Genomic DNA, 12,165 nt, shown 5'->3' with positions numbered 1-12,165 from the left:
TCCCATTGACCTTTCCTAAAATAGTCTTCCTCACTTCTAATACACTCTGTAGCCAGAGTAATCTTCTAAAAATCCAAATCATATGTCACTCTTGCTTAAAACCCTTCATGGTTTTCCACTGTCTATAGTTTAAAGTTCAAAACCTTAATGTGGCTTACAGGGCCCATCAGGACTTGGCCCTGTCTACATATCCAGTTTCATCTCTCACCTCTTCTCTCCTCTGTGTCCCAGCTATGCTGAATTCTTTCTTTTCTGTTCATGCACTGTACCCTCTCTTACTGCTGGGCCCTCATAAATACAGTTCTTTTGCTTGCAATACTCTCCCTTCTTCACTTGACTGGCTTCTGCTTTTTTTCAAGCCATCTTCTAAAAACTCTTCTCTGATCCACTGAATAAAGCTTGTCCACCCTGCAATGTGTTCCCAGTTCTATTTCTATTAGTCAGGACAGTATGGGCTATGCTCCAGCAACAATAAACCCCAAAATATTAGCGACTTAACACAATTACATTTTATTTTTTAACAATTAAGTTGGAAATAATTTCAAACATACAGAAAGTTGCAAAACTAAAAAACAGTACAGGGAATACCCACATATCCTTTGCCCAGGTTTGCCTATTGTTAACATTTTACCCCTTTGCTGCAGTATTTAAAGGTAAACTATATAATTATGGTCATTTGCCCATAAATACTTCAGTGTACGTTTCCTAAGACTAGAGAGGTCTTTTACATAGCTATAGTACAATTATTATCTTCACAGGCTAATTCTGATGCAATACTTTAAAAAAATCTAACCTGACATCCATATTCCGATTTTGTCATCTGATCTAATTATGTCATTTGTAACATTTTCTCCCTTCCAGTACAGGATCCAGTCTGGGGACAGATATTGCAGTTAGTTGTCAAGTCTCTTCAGCTGCCTTTAATCTAGAGCATTGTCACAATATTTCTTTATCTTTTATGACATTGACATTTAAAGCTTATCCTCACTCTTATTACAGTCTGAGGAAGAGTGGACAGCCTTCCTTGATCGTATATCTATGCTGTCATTAATGAGTCCTGACTACACTCCAGGCAGTATACTAGGTGCTGAGGAGATGGCAGTGACCAAGGCAGGTCTTGGCACAACAGAGCTGAAAATCTACCAATGTGACAACTAGTTAGGTACACATTTGCAATAGGATGTGATACATTTCACTATAGAGAAGGTGTAGGAAGCATGGTAGAGACTGTTGTCACTCACTATTCTATCTGCTTTGCCTCATTTCCGAGCCCCCTTGAATCTAGATATGGTCATGTGATTAAGTTTCACCAATGGCATGTGAGTGGAAGTGGTGCGCCACTTTCATCCAGGGTATACTTTCTCCATGCTCACTCTTACCTCACCTTGATGACTTTGGAGACCACACATTCCAGAGAGCATGGACACAACATCCAGAAGGGCTCTCCAACTGTACTGTCAATTGTTGAATGAATAAAGTTTGCCAGTTTACATATTGTGTCAATATCACACACCCTTAAGCATCCTAATAGCATCAGTCTAATCCTAGAATGTTCAGAATGAAGTCTACACATCGTGTATGGTCAGAGTTTTCCCTAAACTCCCAGGTTCCAATCAATGCTAGAAACAAGACGCAAGCCTTAAATAAAGCCAAGAAGTAGTTCATAACTATCTAGTTGTGGTTTGAAAATTATCTCTAGAATAGCTAGAAATTCTGAGATGCCCACCCACTACTGGATAAGATATGTGAATCTGGAGCATTTCCATTGAAGGAAAGATTCCATTTAGGTCACATAAATATTAGTCTGATCTCCAAGCAGTCTCTCTGGAGCCTTTAACAGTTTATTAAAGAAGATTATCTGTCCCTCCTGTAAGACCTTGCATGGGACTACTGCATATGTGGAGGTTATTAAGACTAATATGTAAAACCTTAAAAACCTACAGCTCACAGCTATAGAGATTCACCCAACATCACAAAACTGGCAAATGACAATGCCAACATTGGAGCCGAGAATTTGGATTTCTTTGCTCATGTTCTCCTTCCCTAGTAACCTGGTCAGGTCCCAGCTGTATTGAGCTGTCCCTGCCTCTGTTGAGCTATCCTGTCTCACCATGCAAATTCACCTTTCAGTCAACATCCTAGGCTTCGGCTTAGAAATCTCTCATTGTGTTTGTGATTGGCCATTTCCATGTCCGTTTCTCACATATATCTCTGAGAGACGGGTGTCTGTTGTCTTCACCTTCATCTTCCCCAAGCTGGCATATTAATTGGATAGAGTGGTTACAGATCTGATGGGGTAGGTTCCAAGGCTCTTGCATCATTCTGTACTTTCCTAACAGAAACCTCAGCTTTGAACTGCCCCTGAAATTGGAGCTGAGACATCTAAGTGGATGTGATATGGCAGGCAAAGGCTAAGGAAATATATGCATCATTCTGGCTTCGGTAATAGTGGCTTTCATCATATTTCTTCCCTTTAACACAGCACAGTTAGCTCTTTTGTAAAGGCTTTACCTTGAACATCTCTTACTAATTAAGCCCATTTCTTCCCTGGCAGTCTCTTTGTACTGCAAATGGGATTCAGTTCTTGCTGCTGTGTGATTTGCAGCCACATGAGTTACAAAGGTGCAGGGTGCCCAGAGAGCACTCTAAGAGGGTAGGAGAAGGGGAGAAAGGAGTGATAAATGATTTATTTGTTCTAAGTAAAAATTATATATCCCCTCTTGGACTTTCTTACTAGGTACTGAAGTATTTTATTACCAACCCCTGAAAAGAGACAGAAATGAGTATTAGACGTGTAGAAAAGCTCCTCTAAAGAATTAGTTTATTTGGCAAATGATGTGAAACAGTGCCTTTTTTTCAGCCTTGTATTTTCTTAATAGCCAAAATGCATATGAATTATTTTATCCCAGGCACTACTTTAAGTACTTAATGTATATTAATTATTTACATTTTTATATCAACCTTATTAAGTAGATGCCATTATTATGCCTACTTTACAGATAGGGAAATTGAGGTACAGGGAAATTGAGTATAGCTGCATCTTATAACACCAAATGCAGAGCTAGGATTTGAACTCAGCAGTTTGACTTCAGAGTCATTGTGTTTACTCACTACATCAAGTCCTCCCACAGAAAAAGGAAAATGTCACTAAATTTTCTTACTTAGTGTTTTACTTTGAACAAAGTGCTTAAAATCAGTCTCCATTTCCCCATCTGGACAATGAAGCTAATAGTATCTACCTTGCAGGTTAGACCGAAGGATGAGTGGCAATGTCTGTAATGTGCCTACTAAGGAATCCATAGCATGTACTCCCTAACAGTAATTACTATCTTTGTCATTCTTTATATATCAAGAGGGGCTCCACAACAACTTCATATGTAAGCAGAACCATCATGCAAAAATTTTCTTATCTAAACCCTAAGCCAGAGGCATAAAATAAATATTAATATTTACAGTTTTCAGTAATTCTAACCTCAAATAGACAAATGTCATGGATCAAAGCACTTAGGAGAAATTTCCTGAAATCTTCATCTCTCTCTCACTGCAGCTTATTGGATTTTAGTTACTTCCCAGGACAAATTTCATCCCGAGGGACCCTTGCATAGCCAAGTCAACTCCAAGCCCTTTGGGCTCCTTCAGTGTTGGTTCAGCACCTGCCCAGAATATACCTATTTGCACAGTTGAGCCTAGAACCCCCAGCCTCCTAAGAGCTCTTCTGATTGGGTGTGGCCTTTGTCAAACCTCTTGGAGAAGCACCAGCTTGAAAGAGCTCCCCTGGGAAAAAGAGGAAGAACCGAGGGTAAGGAAAGAAAACGTAAATTCCCAAGGTTCTCAGAATTTCCCTGACCCAGGTTACAACAAGCAGGGGGCTAGTCAAGCTCAAAAGTGCCTTTCAGCCCCCATTCAAACTTCTTTTATTGAAGAAAGAAGCCATAAATCACACAGCTTCCTGCCAGGGCCTTGTGACCACAACATGCTTCTAGCCCAAGAATGGAAGCCCAAACGAAACGCAGGTGGAGAGAAGGAAGATTAAAAGAAAGTGTACGCCCCTTGGAAGCCCAGCCACATGTAGTCAATCATCACTGGAGAATAGTCCAAGAGGGTCAGACAAGGCTGGCTGTCTTGCCTGGATCCACGGAGGCAAAGAAGGAGCCTCAGAAGTTTCTGAGGGCCACACTCTTTCAACATGGGTATCAATAAGGGACACCAAAGCTGGAGCTTTGAGAATGAAGTGGAAAGGGGTAATCCTGATGTGTAATTTTATCAGAATAGGATGAAAACTGTCACTAGAGAAAAGAGGATTGCTTATGAAAGGGCATCAGCCTTTCTCGTCTACCCAGAAGGGTGAAAGGAAATGTATGTGCTCAGTTGCTGAACTTTGCTTGAAAAGCAAAGAAAAATCTACTAACTGGGAGAATTAATGGTACCTCTGCTCAGGGTGAGGATTTGTGGTCAAATTAAAACTTCAGTTTGAAGAAATTATTGTTAAAATCTCCAGACATGAAATTAATATAATTAGATATAGCCTCTGAACTTAAATCTCTCAGCAAGCTAACCAGGAGAAAAAAGCAGCTAGACTGGACCTCATTAAAACTAAATGAATAAATGCCAGCTTCCAAAAGAATGCCAACAAGAAAAAAAAAAACAAAACTGGATGTGTAAGGTGAGGAAGGGGCAGAAGCCAAGTGACGGAGCACAAAGCACTCTAAATTGGGTGTCAAGAAGCCTGGGTTTATGTCCTGCCAACAAAGGTAATTGTGGTTTCCAACCATAAATTTTAAATCATTATAACTAGGCTCAAACATATCTTTATTAATCAAAATAGGAACCATTACAATCAACACATTTTTGCCAATGAGAAATAAGTTTATTCTTATAGCATAAAAATCTATGCTTTGGGATTCGATGAACTTTTAGAAAGCATTTTCTGCATCCTGCTGCTTGTGGAAACGTTTTCCCTTCAAAAAGTTGTCGAGGTGCTTGAAGAAGTGAGTCACTTGGCGAGAGGTCAGGTGAATATGGCAGATGAAGCAAAGCTTTGTAGCCTAATTCATTCAACTTTTGAAGCGTTGGTTGTGCGACGTGCGGTCAGGTGTTGTGGAGAAGAATTGGGCCCTCTCTGTTGACCAATGCTGGCTGTGGGTGTTGCATCTCATCGATTTGCTGAGCATTTTTCTCAGATGTAATGGTTTCGCCGGGATTCAGAAAGCTGTAGTGAATCAGACCGGCAACAGAACCCCAACAACAGAACCCCAAACAGTGACCATGACTTTTTTTTGGTGCAAGTTTGGCTTGGGAAGTGCCTTTGGAGCTTCGTCTTGGTCCAACCACTGAGGTGGTTGTCACCGGTTGTTATATAACATCCACTTTTCATTGCACATCATGATTCGATAGAGATATGGTTCACTGTTGTTGCGTAGAATAAGAGATGGATTTTTTTTTCACCTTTCCAATTTGCTTCAAATGCCAAATTACCGTAGAATGGTCGACATTGAGTTCTTCAGCAACTTCTCACGTAGTTGTAAGAGGATCAGTTTCAATGATTGCTTTCAATTGGTCTTTGTCAACTTCCGATGGCTGGCCACTATGCTCTTCATCTTCAAGGCTCTCGTTTCCTTTGCAAAACTTCTCGAACCACCACTGCACTGTATGTTCGTTAGCAGTTCCTGGGCCAAATGCGTTACTGATATTGTGAGTTGTTTCTGCTGCTTTACAACCCATTTTGAAATTGAATAAGAAAATCACTTGAATTTGCTTTTTGTTTAACATCATTTCCATAGTCTAAAATAAATATAAAATAAACAGCAAGTAATAAGTCATTAGCAAAAAAAACATAAAGCAAGAAATGCAAGTTAAAATTATGTATAACATAACCACATTTATTTATTTACTTATTTATCTATTTTAAGTTCTAGCATACATGTGCAGAACATGCAGGTTTGTTACATAGGTATACATGGGCCATGGTTGTTTGCTGCACCTGTCAACCCATCATCTAGGTTTTAAGCCCCACATGCATTAGGTATTTGTCCTAATGCTCTCACTCCCCTTGCTCCCCACCCCCCAACAGGCCACGCTGTGTGATGTTCCCCTCCCTGTGTCTGTGTGTTCTCATTGTTCAACTCCCACTTATGAGTGAGAATATGTGGTGTTTGGTTTTCTGTTTCTGTGTTAGTTTGCTGAGAATGATGGTTTCCAACTTCATCCATGTCCGTGCAAAGGACATTGAACTCATTCTTTCTTATGGCTGCATAGTATTCCATGGTGTATATGCATAACCACATTTATTTAAGAATGTATTCCAATATCAAATGGCAAATTTCAACAATGCAAAAACTGCAATTACTTTTGCACCAGCCTGATACATAACCTTGGACAAATGCCTCAACCCAATGTTTTTCAAACTATAGCATGACCCAAGGGTCTCAGTATGACTTGTTAAAATACAGATTTCTGGGCAGCCCCCAGAGTCACAGATTCCATAGGGTGGGGTCTGAAAATGTGCATCTCTAACAAGTTCTCAGGGGAAACTGGTGGTGCTGGTCCAAGGACCCCACTTTGGGAACCACTGGGCCTTTCTGGGCCTCAGTTTCCAAATCAATAAAATGAAAAAAGAAACCAGATAATCTCTAAGCTCCAACTTCTCCCAAAACTCTATGAAACAAGCAACCTGGGGAAAGCAAGGACTGGATCACAAAGAATGTTGTATTCCACAGCATCATGGACAGCTGTGTGCTGCCTATAATTTTAGGAGGTGACTGTGCAAACATGCTGCCATGGAGGACTGTACTCCAGTGATTCCACCAATTCACTGAAGGCCAGAAAGCAGGACAGGGTTGTGAGTGATGCGTCCGGGGAGCCAGCAACGGGTGCTTCCTCCCCACTCATTAAAAAAGGAAAAAAGAGAAAACTGCAGGAAACATCAACAATATTATTGGTCAAAAATGATGCTAATTTGATAAGAATCCCAGTCAATTTGTGAGGAAGGGCAGCCACAAGAGACTGAGGAAAGATACTCTATTTTATGATTCTGGGGACAGGAGGACCATCTGAAAGGATATACATTATCCTGTTTGAACTTTAAACGCAAAGTCAATTGTTAGTTTTTGTCACCCTTAGCCACTTTCATCTGCTATTAAATGAGCATATTGACTATGATTGTCTTCTTGGTAGGAAAATGAAACTGAAAACAATCATAAAAAAAGTACATGTAAACTCCAGAGCCCATTGAAGGGTCTGAGAGTCCTGTGCTCACTTTTTTTTTTTTTTTTTTTTTTTTTGAGACGGAGTCTCCCTCTGTCGCCCAGGCTGGAGTGCGGTGGCGCAATCTCGGCTCACTGCAAGCTCCGCCTCCCGGGTTCACGCCATTCTCCTCCTCAGCATCTCTGAGTAGCTGGGACTACAGGCGCCCGCCACCACGCCCGGCTAATTTTTTTTGTATTTTTAGTAGAGACGGGGTTTCACTGTGGTCTTGATCTCCTGACCTGTGCTCACTTTTATACTTGTTAGTTTATGTAAGTAAAGAAAGTAAAAATTTTTGAGTCTTTTAAATTCCTTGACTATCCAGACCATTACCCCTGCATTTATTAATAAATATACATCTCTTTTAACCATAATGTGAGTGCGAGAGAGTGTATTCAAGTGGTATAGTTAAGTACCTTTGAGCAAATTTAAAGATGTATTTTATTTATAATTAGTCATTTATACATGTATAATAAACCTATAAGTTTACATATGTATAATAAACCTATATAAAAGAAAAACTTGTTTTTATATAGTATTCATATACTACCTCATCTACAATGTCTCCTTGATCCCTCAAAATCAGTTTCATAGTAAAAAAAAGAAAAAACTTTCTTTTAGATGAAAATCTTATTTAATATACATGTATATTCAATTACTCCTGTGGTTAAAAATATTACTTTGGAGTGAGGCCAACCTAAGTTCAAAGTTCGGTTCCACCATTTGGTAGCTAAGAGAGGTTGGGCAAGTTACTTAACCCTTTTGAACCTCAGTTTCCTCCCAGGGAAAATGGGGATAAAAAAATCTTATCTTGTAGGGTTATTATGAGGATTACCTGAATTAATAATGTATAATAAAGCACAGCATTTATAAAATGATGGCCATTATTATAAAACAATGTGACTGTTTTTGTTAAAAGTTTAATAAATTATGTATGGAAGTGCTAATAAATATTAATATAATCAGTTTCCAACTTAAAAAATTAGGTCTCTATTTCCAAGGTTAAACTCACAAATAATGTAGAACTTAACAGATTCTAGGGGGGAAAATGTTGCTAACTGTGGTAACCTAACGAGCAATGCCCATGTCCTTAGAAAAACAGGAAAATCTTATGTATTTGCTAGTTAGTCTTTCCTCTTAGACCTTCAGCCATAAATTACATCTAATGATTCATGTTTGAAATGGCTTTTTTTGGCTGAATCTCTGACCTTAACTACTAGCTCTTTATATTCTCTCACCACCATGTACTGCATGAAGTTCTATCGCCTATTTGCTATTTCTGTACACATGCCCTTTTCCAGAAATCACCTGAGCATAAGTGCCTGGCACCATTCAGTCACATTTAAAGACAGCTCAAAGCACTGAATTCACCTACTGGATACAAAGGATGCAAAAATACCCAGGGTTTTCAGATTCCACACCTAAGTGAGATCATGCGGTATTTGTCTTTCTCTGCCTGGCTAATAAGCTGACTTAGCATAAAGTCCTCCAGGTTCACCCATGTTGTCACAAATGGCAGGATTTCCTTCTTTTTATAGCTGAATAATATTTCAGTGTATATATATATATATACGTATATACACACCACATTTTTAATGTCCATCCATTGGTTGATGGATACAGAGGTTGTTTCCATATCTTGGCTATTGTAAATAATGCTTCAATGAATATTGGGGTGCAGATATCTGTTTGATATGCTGATTTTGTTTATTTTGGATATCTACCCAGAAGTGAGATTGCTGGATCTTATGGCAATTCTGTTTTTAGTTTTTTGAGGAACCTCCACACTGTTTTCCATAATGGCTGTACCAATTACATTCCTACCAACATCATCCATACAAGGGTTTCCTTTTCTTCACACCTTCTCCCACATTTGTCTGTTGTCTTTTTGATGACAACCATTTTAACAGGTGTGAGATGATATCTCATTGTCATTTTTATTTGTATTTTCCTGATGATTAGTGATGTTGAAAGCCTTTCCATATACCTGATGGTCATTTGTACATCTTTTTTGAGAAATATCTATTCAGTTCCTTTGTCCATTTAAACAAAATTTTTTTTCTTAGATCTGGAAAGCCCACTTTTTAATTGAGGTTTTTTTTTTTTTTACTATTGGTTATAGAAGTTCTTTATATATTTTACATATTAACTCTTTATCAGATATATGAGTTACAAATATCCTCTCCCATTCTGTTGGCTGCTTTTCACTCTGTTGATTGTTCCTTTGTTGTGCAGAGGGTTTTTAGTTTGAGATAGTCGCACTTGTCTATTTTTGCTTTTGTTGCCCGTGCGGTTGGTATTGTATCCAAGAAATCACTGCTGAGGCCAATGCCGAGAAGCTTCTCCCGGTTTTCTTCTATGAGTTTTATAGTTTTAGGTTTTTGTGTCAAGTCTTTAATCCATTTTGAGTTGATTTTTGTGTATGGTATAAGGTGAGGATCCAATTTTATTCTTTTACATGTAGATATCCAGTTTTCCCAACAACATTTATTGGCGAGGCTATCTTTTCCTTACTGCATATTCTTGGCCTTTGCTGAAGATCATTTTATCATAATATATGTGTGGGTTTATTTATGGCCTTTCTTTTCTATTCCAACCCTCTACACACCTGTTTTTATGAGAGTACCACACTGTTTTGATTATTGTAGCTTCGTAATATATTGTGAAATCAGGCAGCGTGATGCTTCCACCTTTATTCTTGTTTCTCAAAACTGCATTGTCTATTTGGGTCTTCTGTGGATACATATGAACTTTAGGATTTTTTTCTATTTTTGTAAAGACTGACATTAGACTTTTGATAGGGCTTACATTGAATTTATAGATTACTTTTGATAGTATGACATTTGAACAATATTAGTTCTTTCAGTCTATGAACACAGGATATTTTTCCATTTATTTGCATCTACTTTAATTTTTTTCATTAGTGTTTTATAGTTTCCAATGTACTAGTCTTTCACTCACCTCCTTGGTTAAGTTTATTCCTAAATATTTTATTCTTTTTGGTGCTATCATAAATGGGATTGTTTGCCTAATTTCCTTTTTGGATAATTTGTTGTTTGTATATAGAAATGCAATTGATTTTTGTATGTGAATTTTGTATCCTGCATCTTTATTGAATTTGTGTGTTAGTTTTAATAATTTTTTGGCGGTCCCTTTAGGGTTTTCTACCTATAAGATTATGTCGTCTGCAAACAGAGATAATTTGACTTCGTTCTTTCTAATTTGGATACCTTTTATTTATTTTCTTGCCTAATTGTCCTGGCAAGAACTTCAAGTACTATGTTGAAGAGAAGTGGTGAGAGTGTGCATCTTTGCCTTATTTTAGATGTTAGAGGAACCACTTTCACCCTTCAGAATTTTATATGATGATAGCTGTGGACTTTACATATATGGCCTTTATTGTGTTAACTTCCTTTTATCCTAATTTGTTGAGAGTTTTTATCAATAAAGGGTGTTGCATTTTGTCAAATGCTTTTTCCACATCTATTGAGATGATCATGTGATTTTTATCCTATATTTTGTTAATATGGAGTATCAAACTAATTTATTTGCATATGTTGAATAATCTTTGCATCTCAGGGATATGTTTTACTCCATCATACTATATGATCCCTTTAATGTGCCATTCAATTTGGTTTGCTAATATTTTGTTGAGGATTTTTGTATTGATGTTCTTCGGGTATATTGGCTTGTAGTTTTCTTTTCTTGTGGTCTTTCTGGCTTTGGTATCAGGGTGATGCTTGCCTCATAAAAAGAATTTGAAAGAAGATCCTGTTCTTTTTTGGAAGAGTTTAAGAAGGATTATATAAATACCCTCAACTCCCCTCTTCTGAGATACTATAAAGACTTTGGCAAGTGGTGATCTCTCTTTTATTGAAGTAAGTCTAATAAACTTAACTGTGCTTGATTAACAGGATTTTTAGTTGTGTTTTGTGGAGTCAACAGTTGACATGCTGGTATTATATCCACATTTTACCAATGAAGAAACTGAAGCACAGAAAGGTGAACTAACTTTCAAAATGTTTCAAAATCACATGGCAGAGCTGGGACTAAAACTCAGATATTTCAGACACTGAAGTCCAATCTCTTAGGCAGTCAGTGGAGGCTATAAATGGAAAGTCAGGAGTTTGGACATTTTTGGTACCCAAAGGGATATTCAAAGCCCTCCTCCTAAAGCCTTCCAGTCCCCTGCCCTGCTTAGGACCTCTCTCTACAATACCACTGGCATGTGGCCATGTACCTTCTGTTTTAATGTTTCCAGCTATAGGTCCCTTCTGACTCAGAGGGCAGCCCATTGCCTGACTCAACTGAATGAGGCACTCTTTAGCACTGGGTATTTATAAAGGAAAAGAAGTCCACTTTAGAAGCATGGACCTATCCTGTATCCCCCCAGCCCTGGCACAAGAATAGAAGATGCTCACAATCCAGGATCCTTCTGCTTGGAATGGCATTGGCTTGTGGTGGCATGACTTTAATTACTCTGTGTAAACCACGGTTCAGCCTGGCAGGTCCCCTTGTTTCTCATTCTGTGGTGTGCAGGACAGTAGAGATGAACCTTTGGGAATCTCCTGATAGCACCAACCACAGCACTCCCTATTAGTGCCCAGGCCTCAGATTTTTATGCTGAGTGATACAGTTTGGATGTTTGTCCCCTTCAAATATTGTGTTGAAATATGATCCCCAATGTTGGAGGTGGGCCCTTGTGGGAGGTGTTTGGGTCATGGGGATGGATCCCTTATGAATGGCTTGGTAATGAGTTGCCACCAGATACGACTGTTAAAAAGAATCTAGGACCTCCCCATTCTCCTATGCTCCCTTTCTCACCATGTAATATGCCAGTTCCCCTTCACCTTCTGCCATAATTACAAGCTTCCCGAGACCTCACCAGAAGCCAAGGCCAGCACCTTGTTTCTTGTACAGTCT

This window comes from Symphalangus syndactylus, chromosome 8 (genome assembly GCF_028878055.3).
Source record: "Symphalangus syndactylus isolate Jambi chromosome 8, NHGRI_mSymSyn1-v2.1_pri, whole genome shotgun sequence".
Lineage (NCBI taxonomy): Eukaryota > Metazoa > Chordata > Mammalia > Primates > Hylobatidae > Symphalangus > Symphalangus syndactylus.
This window is presented reverse-complemented; position numbering follows the sequence as displayed.